Here is a 15,514-nt window from a genome sequence, read left to right as displayed (position 1 = left end):
TTAAAAGGCGCTGAATTCTTTAACCTAAAAATAAGGCCTTAATTGGTATTAAAATGTCTTAAAGGTCCAGTGTGTAAGATTTGGAGGGATTTAGTGGCATCTAGCAGCAAGGATTGCATCTTGCAGCCAGCTGAAAGTTCTTCTGGTTATAATTCCTTCAGTTTTCATTGTTCAGGAGGTTTTTACCGGGAGCCAAGTATTCACAGAGGTCTCTTCCTCTCCAAAACAAACACACCAGGTGATTGAACTGGTAAAAAACCCTAAGTAAGGCAGTTTCACATTACAAATCAGTGTTTCTCCTACGCTGTTCAGCATGTCACAGACATCTGCTCTCCCAGCACCTGCAAATGGCTGCTCTCTTATTTTCTTTAATAACTTAATGTGTGCTCACCTTATATCTGATCCAGACGTTTAGGAGGTTTTTACTGTGAGCTAAACTATCCGCAGAGGTCTCCTCCTCTTTAAAACAATCGGACTCAGTGATTTAAACCACTAAACCAAGGACCTGCTACTCTGTGCTCACCTTTTTTCTCTGGTAACTTCAGATCCAGACGCTCAGAGGTTTTAACAAGGGGTTGAATTATTCACAGAGGTCTGTTCCTCTACAATAGATTAGGTAATTTAAACTAGTAAAAACACTGAATAAAGCAGTTTCATCTTAAAAACATCTGTATTTTTCCGATACTCTCACCGTGGAGGGGCTGGTAACTACGATGGCCGATGCAAAATGTAAATGGTCCTATCTAGAGCCAGTGTTTAGTTTGTCTGTTCTGGGCTACTGTAGAAACATGGCCTCTCGAATTAACGTCATGCGGATCAGGATCACTGAATCACCAACACGTATATTTTGTTTCTGGCCGGGAAGCTCAGAGCGATAATCCACTGTCTGTTAGCTAGCTGTTACTGTACCCTGGACGTCATGAGGAAGCACAAATGTAATGAGATTTTGCAAAATGGCTGAAATCTGCACAAGGCAAAAGATATAGGCTCAGTGTATGTATGCAAAGCTTTTCAAACTCGGCATGATGGGAAACAAGGAATCCTATATGTACTGTTAAATCGCAAAACAGCCAAGAAAACCTGCCTACAAATGGCAGGTGTTTTCCAGTTCTGGTCTATCCTTGTCTCTGCCACGCCTCCATCTCCATCTCCAGTAGTAGCAGCAGAGTCAGCAGTAGCGGGGACAATTTACAACCTATAGCGTGATATTCCCAGACTCCGAAATTGCCCTTATTTTGACTCAGTTTTGCTTAATTTAGAATTAGTCTTATATTTAATTCCGGGTTGCATTAATAAAATCTTAAATCTAACTTTTCTTAGGATGTTGGAACTCTGTATGAGATATAGCTTAAAAAGATGTGTTTACTTTTGTGAAGTTTTATTCCTGTGTGTCATATCAACCACAATTATTACTATTTTACAAAACATCTTCCGGTCATACATTCATCTTTCAAATAACATATTTACATGGAAAATTTTCAAATGAAATGCCCACTGAAAGAAACTACTGCAGTCTATCCCTATAAGGGGCTTTTATTTCTTTGGTCCCAGACTTTATTCAAGTAACTTATCTAAGTTTTTCATATGTGAACAGCCAACATGGTATCAATCAATGAATGTGTAGTGATAACATAAATATTGTTAGACTGACATGCAACTATAATATGAATGATGGATGGAGACACATGATGGTTGTAGCCTTTTGTATGAAACGTGTGTGCACATGAAGGGGGAGGTGGAGGTAGCTTGGCAAGCGTACAAATGTGAGAGCTTGTTGCCAGAAACATAAAGAAGTTATGTCAATAGAAATAAAAACTGAAATACTGTATAAACCTGTTCTTCATAGACAGGTCAAATGAAATGAAACCCGAAACAAGTGAATCCCTGTGACCTTGACGTCAGATTGTAGCATCTTCAGGTAGGAGAGAAAACACAGAAGCACAAGGAAGTATAGGAGGGACAGGAAAAGGAAGGGGAAAAATAAGGAGCAGGCGAAGAATAGGCTGGCAAAAAAAGAGAAGGCAAAAACAATGTAGTCTGTCTTTCTCTCAGCATTGCTGTGCCAGGCTCTTACCAATCACACATGAGGTTGTTATGCCTTAAAGGTCTGAAATTTTAAACAGGTGTGGTTGACAAGATGTAGAAGGTAGAGAAGGGGCTGCATAGTCCGGCTAGTTGTTGTTCAAATATGATGTATAATAGAAGAGGAACATAAAACCCCCACTTTTTAGCCATGTTTGAAATGATGTAGTTTAGGTTGTGTTTTTTTTAGCCACATGCCAAACAAGCACTTTCTCAGAAACTAGAGGATGTTAGCTTTCAAATGAATCATCATACATACATTCTGGCCGGACTGTTCTCCTGTTACAAGCTTTCCATTTGGGTATGCCAAAGCAGCAAAAATTACAAGGAAAAAAATAATAAGAAAGAGTTGCATCATCGTAAAAGAAGTCATCAGACATGTCACCTGCCCACCACCTTTTGTCCAGCACAGTCCCAGCTGCCGTAGTCACACCAGTCAGCATACCTGGAAACAATCAGTGTTTTTATTTCAACCAGCGGTATCGCTGGGGTTTTTCTCCATGTTTGGGCTGGCTGGTTCTGTCCCAGCTCCTGAGGGTCGATGTCTGATTCTGGCAAGATTGTGAAGCATATTGTTCCTCTGGAGATAATGGGCCTGGAAAGAGATGAAGTAAATGAGTTAATGTCACCTAAACACTGAGAGACAATTCTTGTGACTTGAATCCTGTTGCAGAGTAATTTTAGGTCATCCTTTGGCAGAAGAATGTGACTTCACAATTGATAAGTAGACATTTTACTGACCCCTGGGAGGAGGACATGTGTATCAGTTCTTCCTATAAATCCTGTCCACCTGTAGCTCTGTGACCACATGGCTCATCGCCAACTGGTCACAGTGATTCTGGGTGAGAGGTGATGTCATTATCATGCCCACTTGCAATGCACTTTGCTTGTCCAATGACTGCTGCCTCAGCCATGCAGCTCCAGTGTGAACTGATAAATAGTTTATCACAAGTGACTGACTGAACCAGCAGCAGAGGCTGATGTGAGTTACACCAGCCTGCAAATGTTTCTAAGATGTGGTCATGTGGAAACCTTTGGCTCTGTCCAAAATTGCTCAATTAGAAAAGAAGTGTATTGTATATTTGTATTTCTGAACGAGTGTGTGCCTGCACTGCTGAGCTGTGTATGTACATTTGTACGTGTGTGTGCGTGTGTGTGTGTGTGTGTGTGTGTTAGAGAGAAAGATGGAGAGAGGCAGTGCTACCTGAGCACCCATAATTGGTCTTAAAGTGTAGTTTTATTGCCCTGTTTTCTGACCTGGTATGCTTTGTGTTCGGCTTTGATGGAACCACATAGTTATGCAGTGAAATAACACTGAGGTAAGAAGATCGAAGAATGAAGGGGAATGTGAGCACTATATGCTTAGAGCCATATACATTTTTTAGTCTTGTGGTCATAAATATTTGTTTGAAGTCATGATTCCTTGAAAGGGACGTGAAATCTCAGAGCTGACAGCTGAGACTGACTGTAGATGTTTCGAATAGTGGAAGCCGTATGTTGCAGAGTTAGTTTGTACATTGAGAAAATCAGACATGTTTATTCATTTTGGATACATCTTACTTCTACAGTTACATCCTTCATGCTGACATAATCACACCTGAACATGTGAACACAGAGATCTCAGAATTAACAATACAGTCACCTCCTCGAGTGTGGCCATGTGAGTGCATGCAAATCTGGAGGTTCTATACAGTCTAAGATCTATGGTGTGCCCTCTAGTGGAATACTCCAGTACCATGTGTAGTCCTCAGGCAAGTACGTGAACAATTCTGTTCACGGCACAGCCGGTTGTCTACCCTAATGCATGGTTAAAAAGCAATTATATATCCGGCCTTAGGGTGAGTTATGCGAATGGCTATATCTAGAGTCAGTGTTGACTATTTTTGCTCTGGGCTACTGTAGGAACATGGTGGTGCAACATTGTGGACTCCGTAGTTAAGGACCAGCTCCCTAAATGGCTCAATCTAAGGCAACAAAAACACAAGATTCTTACTTTCAGGTGATTATGCACTAAAAAAAACATACATATTATATTCTATGTCTGCCAATACATCCCCCCGTAAATCTTACACACTGGACCTTTAAGAGTGGAAGTGGTCAGAGGAAGCAACATGTCACAGAGTTAGTTTGTACATTGAGAAAGTCAGACCTGTTTATTCACTCTAAACACAACTTTCCAAAGTATTAATATCCTTCAACCTGACATAATTGCACTCACACCTGCACGTGTAAACACAGAAGGAAACAATAACATTCACAAACATGCACTTTGTCCCGCATGTTAATGTGCCTGGAATCTAGAGGCATACAAGTCTAGTGAAATGGCAGCTGTGGCTCAGGAGGTAGAGCGGGTTGTTCACTAATTAGAAGATCAGTGTTTCAATCCCAGGCTCGAAGTAGCCTTGGGCAAGATACTGAATGTGGCAGGTGATACCTTGTATGGTAGCCTTGGCCACCAGTGTGCGAATGTTTGCGTGAATGGGTAAATGTGGCATGGAGTGTAAAAGTGCATTACGTGGTCAGAAGACTAGAAAGGGGTGATACAAATGCAAGGTCATTTACTAAAACTGTAAATGTGAGCTCTTAGTCCTGTGTATCATCCCACATCATTTCAAATGCATGCTGGGATATGCTTGTGTGTCATGATTATATGAGGATTAGAAAATTTGCTTTTTTGAAAACACCTGCTGACTGAACAGACACCTGTTCATATCCTTGGTAAATGCTAAGTAGAGAACAGAAAGCCATAACAGCGTTAACAGTTTAAAGAATACAGCACGATGTTTGAAACTGTGCCGAACCCCAAAAATATTTTAGCTTTCAATACTTAACCTCCTCTTTTCATTCTGGACTCTGAATAGGAATGGCTTTTTGAAAAATGTGAATGGATTTTAGGCGTTAACGGTTTTGGTTTAGACTTAATGCATGTCGGTATTGTAAGACAGCAGAAGTGTTTCCAGTTAGGAAGAGTGACAATACACACACACACCGGAAGTGGACAAATTGATTCCTGCTTCTTCTACAAAATGCCTCTGGTTTTATTTTGGAAAGAATGTTTAAATGGATTATAACTGTTATTTTTCTTCCAATCAAATTCTGTTGTGCTTTAGTTACAGTGGAAACATGTAGACATGACATCATATTGTCTGCATTCAGCCAGCGGTCCAACAGAATAAGAAAAAAAAAATACCGCTCAACAAAAAACGGGCACAGAAACGCAGGTTCTGCTGCCAACAATTCTTTAAACAAAGTTAAAGTGTTATTCAGAATATAGCCATCAGTGTGGTAATGTGTGTAAACAGTGTGATTCATACACATTCACAGTCTTCACTACAAACACACACATGTGCACACACACATGCGCGCACACACACACACACACACACACACACACACACACACGGTCGCTCTCATCCACCTGTTGTCCCACATCCACACAACCTGCAGTGCCATATGCACTCATCAGTGCCAGCTCAGAGAAGCGTATCGGTGTTACAAATAAAGTAGCTGACTGAGTAGTGCCTGTTTTGAGTTTACCTAACGTCTACCTAGCGTTTACCTAACGTCTGCTGCCTATATATGGGCGTGTGTGCTGGAGGACTGCTCACCCCCTCCTGCCAGACTGGTAATTTACCCCTCTGGGTGATGGAGGGAAAGAAGGCAAGTGATAGAGAGGGAAAGGGAGGTAAAAGCAGAGAGAGAGGGAGACAGAAATGTATGACCCAGACAGACAGAAAAACAGACAGACATGCACACTCAGACGTGCACTTGTTTGACTTGATAAAATGGCCGTAGCGCTGGTGAATATCAGGCTAAAGGTCTGGGTTGGATCGACTTTCAGTACTGATCTGTGCCAAAGAATTATATCTGCAGATTTCATGACAAGTCCACAGGCTTCATGCCCACACATACACACAACAGTTAAAACAAGTTACCAAGGAAATAATTCAGCCTTCACCACACAGTGGGATGTAGACAGGTGCATAATGGGTCCAACTGGGAGTTAATGTCTCCTTGTAAAAATGCAACACCAGGAGCTGTTAGTCAGCATGTGGCCTAATTGGCCATTATGTTGCATCACCACTGAGGCTGTCTGACCTGTTTAAAAGAGGTTTGCTAATGTGATAATTATTGTATATAATAATTTAGACCTTTGTACAATGTACGATCAGTAATCCTCAAAACACCTAAAGGTACGATGTAAATTCAGTAATTGTCAGAACACCTACATCTAGACATTGTTTTTTCCCCCAATACTAAACTGGTTTGGAGCTGATTTGGAAGCAGCCTGATTACTCATTATATGTTAAAGGGGACCTATTATGCTTTTCCGCATTTTCAGTCATATATATAATGTTACAATGGTGGATGTTCACATTAAATGTGGCCAAATGTAAAAGTAGTTCCTGTCAGCAAATACTTAAGGCTTCAGACCGTTCTGAATACTCTCTATTCTCTCATTTCAAGACAAGCTGACGTCAGCTTGTGAATGAAAAATACATGTGGTCATCTGCTCCTGGCAGGCTACTGCAAGTGTTGACATTACGTAGCATACTACTACTACTACTACATGTAGCTACATGCTAACATCAGGGAAACATGTACTCTTGGTTGTCGGTGTTGTAAATTTTTCCCTGATTTTGAAACATATTCCTGCTGGAACATGTCCAGTTGTGTTTAGAAGCTTACACTGACAAATTTTTACTGTACAAAGTGCTGCTATTCAAGTTACCGGCTGCAGTGATGGTGCAGAGACATTGAGATATGGAAGAACTGGAAACGCTGGCCAGTCGGAGCAGGCTGGGCTTTTTTGGGGAGGGGGGCCTTGAAGAGACAGGGGCTAAAATGTAGTGTTTCAGACAGAGAGTGAATACAGATTTTTCCAGCACAGAGAATTTGAGGAAAATTAAGTGTTTTTTTATATTAAAGCATGTCAGCATGTTCTAGTAGAAACCCAGAATACAAGTATGAATCTGAAAAGCATAATATGTCCCCTTGACCCTGGATCTGTAAATGACTGAAGTGAGTTAGCATTTGTGCACTTCTGGTTCCCTTGTCTCGAAGTTAATGTTGGTTTTTTTTGTGAGTTTTTGTTTAAATGCCTGAAACAAGGTCTGTTGTTAAAACAAGCTTAAGATATCTTCACATGTTTTTCTACAACATAAAATACGTCAATTAATTGTGAAGCTTTTACATATTTGTAAAAAGGTGGTTGCTAACAAGTAACTAAACAAGACTTCACAGGTTGTTGGAGATATTAAACATCACCTAGCCGAACAATTCCTGATGTTACTTCCACTCCGCAGAAGGAAGGATGGCGAGGCGGATGCTGTTCACTAACAATGGCTTTATTGCAGTCTTTAACACAAAATAATAGACATGGCCTTCTCATGAGGTTTAACAGTAGCCCTGAGCTTAATTCTGCTGGCTATCCTCACTCTTTGCCACCTGGAGGCTTCACCATGACAGTCCGAGAGAGCTGCTTCTCCTCCATACACACACTGAAGTGCACGTTACAACCCCCTCCCAGGTACCCACAAGGCCACTGCCCTTAAAGGGGAAAAGGGTGAGCTGGTAACACTTGTCAGGGTGTTGATAAATCATGCGCCTATGGTGTAGTACAAACTGGATTTAAATGTAGTTTAGTTTTCCCTTACATACAACTCAAGTGCGGAGTGTGTGAGCTGATTCACCTCTGCTTCATGAGCAGCCATTTGCAATATGAACAACGAGGCAGTGTAACTGTGTAACACAGGACGACATGAAGAGGCTGACATGAAATTATAACAGCATCTTAAGTAATCCAGTGTTGTTGTGTGATGTTTTTCTATCTCATTCTGTCTGTTTGTCTGCCTGCTAGGCCGGTCAGACAAAAACAAACTTGCATGGGGGGACTTTAAATATAACAAAGGCATATTAACCTTCCAGTGGATTCACCAGTGGCAACGTGAATGCAGTTTTGAGTGGCCACATGTGCCATTTCAGATATAGTCATTACAATGTGAAATTAAAATGTGAAAAGGTGAATTGATTTAAATCCTATATTTGACATATTTTAACAGTAGCATAGCATGGGTAGAGGTATGAGCCCTAATAAATGCTCTCTGGTCGGCAATAAATCACTGTGCCACAACAAAGAACTGCATAAAATTGTAGCAGCTGGAGAAGAGAAAGCTTTGTCCTTGTAATGCTTTCAATGATGCCTATTCAGCACTACAGGGCATCTCATTCTGATAGCATTAATCTCTGCATCCATTATACTCTGCTATGCTTGAGGCTGATTACCATGTGTATCGGGGAGGCACGTTAAAGCCTACATCTTGCCCAGAACAAAAGATTGGTCAGCAATGACAGGGACGAAGATGTACAGATAATGACTGAATTTAGGAGAGAACAGTGAAAAAGTTGGAGACATGCCTCAGTTAGTAGTGATCCCATATGGGGCAGACCATTTAAACTGAAGACAGTAAGCATTTGCTTAAGTGGCTCAATTAAGTCATTGAGGCAAAATTACATCATGTTAGCATGGGAACATTTAAAATCCCCAAAGGTGTTTTCTCCTCATGTTTTCACACAGATACACCCAGACAAAGGAGAATATACCAATAGCGTATGTGCACAACGGCACATACTCACACACGTTTTATATCACAAAATGCAGCTGAGGAGTGTGACATCAGATGAGTTATGCAGTACAATGTCGCCCGTTACTAGCAGGCCCCTTCCCATGACTCATAACGACCCTCGGTATGGAGGGGGGGGAAGGCTTCATTTCCCTGGAGGTTTAAAACAACACTAGGAGAGCTGCGCAGCGCCTTACATAAACACTGCAGTACTGTAGCATACAGCAGGGACCATCCATCAGTGTGTAGCGAGAAAAAAGAGAATGAAAGACACAAGGGATGCAGGGAAAAAAGCTGTGTTAGGAGGTCGTGCAGTGCAGTGAGAGGCCTGACAGGTCAGAGCACTTTGTAAGTGTGTGTGTGGGATCAGCAGCAATGTCTTGTGTCGCCTGTGAATACTTGAGCTCACCAAGGTACGATTCTGAAAGTGATTGTGCAGGAATGTAAAAGTCACACATGCTCTGCAGCGAGGCTGTGAACTCAGCATAAATCAGAGGGTAGTTTCTCTGTGATGTCAGAGATAGGATTTCAGATACCAGAACATGAAAACGATCTCACTTCCTGCCAAGTTTCTTCACATTAGTGAACGGTCGTGTGTCCATGCGTGTGTCACTCTCACCGTCAGATGTTTCGTGTTGCACTTTCTTCAGGCAGATTGACTTAAGTGGAATGATGAGGTCAATGCTTCACTTCATGCCAGGCGTCCTTTGACATCACACACACACACACACACACACACACACACACACACACACACACACACACACACACACACACACCTAATGGCACACTTAATGTAAACCCTCACATTACAAACTAACATGTGTTAGCACTTGCAGAGACACTGGTTCAGTGAGGATTTTATAAATACTGCAAATACTAAACAGATTATACAGCCTTTTGTGGTACATTTCATGACCTCCTTGATGCAATTTAATTAAGCTAAACTGACACCCAGTGAATCCTGCGGCCTGGTTTCACAGTGGATCACAAAAGTCAACACACAGAATCACTGATACTGAAAACAAAATCTCATCTAGAAAGTACAGCTGCACATATGTGCCAAATGTTTGGACCACTCCTTTTAAACTAATATGTATTATATGATGCAAGTCACAGCTATAATAATATCTTATCATTGCAGATTACGATGGTCTCTTTTGCTTGATAATCTAAGGGCCATACTTCATTCTTGCAAAAGACTATTGGATCATTATAATCTTAAACTTGTAAGTTGAATGACATTTTAATATCAGGTATATTAAATGTCCAGTGTGTAGCATTAAGAGGCATCTTTTATAAAGAAATGATATAATTTTCAGAACTATGTGGTCATTAGTTCATAGTCATCTGAAAATAAGAATCATTGTGTTTTCGTAACTTTAGAATGAGCCATTCATATCTACATACGGAGTGGGTCATCTTCCATGGAGCTTGCCTTGTTGTTTCTACAGTAGCCCAGAACAGACAAATCAAACACTGGTTGTAGATGGGGCCATTTGTGCTTTCGTGTTGGCCACCGTAGTTCTCCGACACACCTGCAACCTTACCGCTAGATGCTACTAAATTCTACACACTGGAACTTTCAACCTTCCAGGCTTGGTGAAATAGACATGTAGTCCAACAAAAAGAAAGACCTTAAGTGGAAGAAAACCTCTTAATTGACAAGACTTCAGTCCATAAAACATAGATGAAATTCACGAGATACACAAGGTACAGGGTGACTAAAGGGCCAAACCTCTAAAATGCCACAGTTAGTTAAAGATGTAGTTGATTACTTTTCTAAAAAACAACTTGTTGTTATGTTCACTGAAACTATCAGCATATCCACAATGTGCTAAATGAGACAATCTGTAAAAAAAAAAAAAATATATATATATATATTTCTCTGCCTTGTAGCGCTTTTAATAGCCTTACTGCATGTGAAATTAAACAACCAATCAGAGCCAAGGAGTTTCACTGCTCGTCAACTGCAGTCAAACTGTTAAACCAGGCAGCGCTGATCAAATATAACTTAAGATTCTGTTGCTGCATTGTCGGTTTCTTGACTCAAATGTTTTTAGACACATATTTTAGTGCACTGTTTTGCCATAAAATGAGAAAGTTGGTCTAGCTGGTGGGTGGTGCTTGAAATATTGATTCACCTTTGATCAGCACTTCCACGTTTGACAGTTTTGACAGCAGTTCACAAGCCGTGATTGACATAATGGACAGCTGCATGGGAGAGTACTCGGCTTTTAATGGTTGTTTTTGGTGTGCCACGGTAGATTCTGGTAAAGGCCATTAAATGCAGTAGGAAGAGGAGGACGGACATTATTTTTCTTGTAGATTACTTGTCTCATGTACTTCTTCCAGAATATAGAGACAGTTATTTTCATTAAAGTGACCAAATCTAGCTTTAAATTAAACGTTTAAAAAAACAATTTTCCCTGCTTGAAAATATTTTATAGTTAGCCGCATTAACAAAATCATCTCCCCTAAAAGGCTCAACACAAATCGCTTGTCACATATTGCTTTACTTTTTTCCCATCTTCCTCAGCTTTCCCTTTTTAACCTCCCGCCCTTTTCCCTGTTTCACCACATTCAGTGGCAGACAGTTATATAGCAAAGATACAGCCAGTGCCAGGACTGTAATCCATCCAGAGTCATTCATGGGTCAGCCTTATAGCAGGCACGAGCTCCCAACCGACTGAAATGTAACATCTCAGCAACAAGAACCCCCATCATGCAGTCTGAGCTCATTCAGCTCCCCCGTTTAGTGAGGATCACCCAGCCGAGGACCCTGCTGATAAGTCCATCTCTGTCATCACCACAAAGTCAGGACCGAGACAACCAGATGGAGGCAATTTGGACGCGGAAATCATCTCATTCTCCTGCTGACATCATCACAGAGGGCAAATTAGACAGCAGGCTCATCTATCTTCTTGCCTGATCTGATAGTGTTTTACACTTATGAATGTGTACGCTGAGTACCCGATGCGACCTCTGCTGATGCAGTCCATATCCACCAGTTGTCTCATGGAGTTTTCTGCAGTTGCTCCATGATGGTCACAGTCTAAGAGATGATGATGAGTTTGGTGATGTGACGATGAGGACGAGTGCAATTCCATTGCTTTGTTTGGGTCTGTACTGACAGCATTCAGTCAGTGTGTATGTGTACGTGTGTCTGTGTTATGTGAGCACACACTCTGTGTCTAAGGCCATGTTCACACTGAGCATGTTTAAATTTATATTAGTTTCTCCCTTGGCTCTCTTCATTCGGTCAGGTGCTAAACATGCCAATCAATCTGTATCCACACCACCTGAAAACATAGCTCTTGGTCCTTTTCCAAGAGAACCGTTGTGCGGCTCAAGAGCAGTGAGAACATAATTGTACCAGCTTCAGGAAATTGCTCTGAAACGCACCGTTTTACAGGCATAAGGAGGCAGACTGACATCTGATAGCCAGTTATTACTCATGCTGGAAAGTCTAGTGTAAAAATGATTCATGATGCTCATATTAATCTTTTTTTTTGGCTTCATGTTTTTACAGGGTATGAACACCAAGGAAGGTAAAATATTATGAGGAGGTCAGAGAGGTCCATCAGGCTGCAAGACGAGAGGTTAAATACACACTGTCCAGAAAATGAGCATGTAAGTCCAATTTTGTTTGCAGGTACTAATTCGGCAATGAGGACTTTAACTGTTTACAAAAATGCGAACAAGTGGAGTTTTCATGCGGGTTTGACAGCAAACAAAACAAACTGTAGGTGTGAGTTTATGTAAGAGGGAAGATGAGAAGAATGGTGTGTGCATTCCCAACAGGAATAGATTGATGTTGTTTCATCAGCAGAGGGACACAGAGGGACACTAGTCGATGTAAGCTCTTACCACTTCTAGAGTGGATAATGACCTGCTGCTTGACCTATGTTCACAGTTAAGAGATGAAACATTGACAGAAAAGGAGAGAATTAGTAAACATTAACAAACACACCTGTGATGGATGTAATGGAATTATAGTACAGACAATAGCTACAGTATCAAAAGTTGTATTAAATCTCTTTTTTTTTAATTGAGAAGAAAAAGTGGACATTAGAAATATTCTTTAGTAACACTGTGTGTAATTTAAATAATACACTTTACTCTTTAGCTACAGCCCCCAGCATTCAGGTAACGTGAGACCACTGGATAATTTGCCTGCAGAAAACCCACGCTGGCATGAGAACAACACGCAAGCTCCGCTCAGAAGGGCTCAAATCATTAATCAGACTTCATATACTCTACATTAATCGATAACCTACCATTGCTTATACATACATAATACATGCATAATTAATTAAATTAATTAATTAATTAAATCAACTAATTAAACAGTGCACAAGTTTGACCACAGAAGAGATTCTATACAGTGTAGTTAAAAATAGCATGCGGCTAAAACACAATCAGAAGAGAAATCACTACACTCAGTCAGGTCTTTATTATAAGCATGTACAGCAAATACCCAGGAGATTGTGTGTAACTGGTTTGAATCAGACCTCAGATCTTGGATAAAGAGCCCGACGATTGTACTGACTATACATGTCATTACTTAAGACCTAAAGGAACACTTTACCCGCAAAATGATCATTTCTATACCAATTACCCACCACGTGTTAAATTGAATTTGTTAGGAAATCTTAGTTTTTCTGGCATGCCTACATGCTGGATAAAAAAATACTAAAAAAAAAATAAATAAATAAATAAAAAATCTTTAACAACTGCAAAACTATTTCAAAATATCTATTAACTATCACACAACTTGTGCAGTATAATCTAAGTCTCATATATCTAGTCCGCTCAGTACTTCCCGAACACATGTAATTTTGCAACAGTGTTACACTATGAAACACCTCCGGCCATGAGTAGTGCGCCTTGAGCTCTGTTTGAACAGAGTTTTAACGCATGTGCATGGCCAGGCAAGCGACTCATACGTGCGTGAAACTATGTACTTGTGCTTTAAATCAGAATGTTTTAGTGAAAATGCATGTGTTTGGGAAGTACTTAGCATATGACTAGATAAATGAGACTTGGATTATGCTGCATGGGTTGTGTGACAGTTTGTAAAAAGATGCTTTGATATAGTTTTTCTGTTGTTAAATTTGGTCCCTGTTTACTTCAATTCATGAAAAATGTTCAGCTTTTTGGATTCTCTCTTCACCATGGAGGCAGCAAGAAAAAAAAATTCACAAAGTCAAGGTTACATGAGAGTAATTGGTAAACGAATGATAATTTTGCAGGTGAAGTATTTCTCTAAGATTGAACTGACTGTACATAACATTAATACAAATGTACCTGTGTTGGTGGTAGTTAACCTCAACGAAGTCTCTAACTCTTAATGACAGACTAATTTGCCACAGCAGTACCATATATTAAACAGTCAGTAATACTGAAGCATCACCATCTCCTCAACTTGGGACCAGTAATGTGACTAAATCCTACATGTTCACAATGTCCAAAGGCCTACTTCAGTCTGCTCTGACTGTAACTGCTGACTCTATGGACTCATACATTAACCAAGTGGCTTGCAAGTGTCAGTTTCTTATCGCCATGATTAATGTCGTCTAAATGCCACCTCTGCAGCGGACAGGTGGCAGGACCCGTGGGTCCGTCACTCGTGACATTACACAGTCGCACAGTCTCTCACCATATCGTATCCAGTGAACCGAGATTGAGCACATTACTCACATACAGCACATGCATCATTTACGCACTACAGCCGACACATTTTAGTTGGCCCTGAAACCTGTTTCGATTTCTGTTTTATTGTTGCCTTAACTACTGTGAGAAAGATACAGTGAGACTTTACGCTTGATAGGAACGTTGTAAAGAAAGAGGCTTGAGTATACAAGTCAGATGTGACTGAAATGAGAAACTGTTGATAACAAATGAATGTCACGTAGCTAATGTGGAGCAGGACCACCGCTGCTTTGGTCCTACCTGTCATCTTGGAAGACAGGAGGCAGCTGAAATGTGTTTGCACGAAAGGAATGTATGCGTCACTTATTTTAAAAAATGTTCTGTGGGAATACGTGTACCTCTGTGCACGCTTTCTTTTACAAGTGAGTTTGATACAATAATAACAAAGAAAAGGATAACGTCATTAAACATAATGTTGGGTAAAGTACCTGTACTTTTGTCTTTATAGGTTCAGTGTGTAGGATTTAGGGGGCTATATTAGCAGAAACAGAATGCAATACAATAAGTATGTTTTATGTAGTGTATAAGAATTGTGTTTTTTTTTTTTTTTTTACCTTAGAATGAGAGGTTTATGTTAACGATGTGACGTTCTTGTCTACGGAGATCGCCCTGTGGCACCACCATGTTTCTACAGTAGCACAGAATGGACAAACCAAACACTGGCTTTAGGTAGGGCGATGCTGTTCACGTTTTTGTGTTGACCACAATAGTTCAGTCAGGACCACTTCAGTCAAAGAAAATTTTATTTCCATTTGCAGTATTATATTTGGAGGTATGGCTCTGTTCTGGGGCCTCTCTGCCTTTCCATGTGCCTATGCAGAAAGCCTCTTCCACACACCTACGTGGGAGGCAGAGAGAGCACACCTCTCTGCCCTTCCATGCGCCTACATGTAAAGCCTAAGGCAGGGAGAACAGCAGCAAAGACCCCCTGGGAACAGAACAGAGTAGCATCAATGACAAACAGAAATGACATTGATAAGTCAGACACTACATTAAAAGGAGGAGCTGGGGTGGAGGCAGGTTGCAAAGCGACTTGTAGAGGAAGCAGCAACAGTAGGCAGGCCGGAGCAGTTCAAATAGGGCGCCCTGAATGA

At 40.7% G+C, this 15,514-nt stretch overlaps 1 long non-coding RNA gene across 1 annotated transcript in view; it reads left to right on the top strand.

Annotated features, from left to right (window-relative positions):
• Positions 1-15,514, top strand: part of LOC125898741 (uncharacterized) — a 30,803-nt gene that overhangs the window by 4,243 nt on the left and 11,046 nt on the right. The window contains exon 4 of the long non-coding RNA XR_007450646.1: positions 12,238-12,338. This is a non-coding gene — a long non-coding RNA (uncharacterized LOC125898741). The remainder of the gene's footprint in view (positions 1-12,237; positions 12,339-15,514) is intronic.

This window comes from Epinephelus fuscoguttatus, linkage group LG12 (assembly GCF_011397635.1).
Source record: "Epinephelus fuscoguttatus linkage group LG12, E.fuscoguttatus.final_Chr_v1".
Taxonomy (NCBI): domain Eukaryota; kingdom Metazoa; phylum Chordata; class Actinopteri; order Perciformes; family Serranidae; genus Epinephelus; species Epinephelus fuscoguttatus.
Note: the sequence above shows the minus strand (reverse complement) of the source record. Positions and strands in the feature narration are given on the sequence as shown.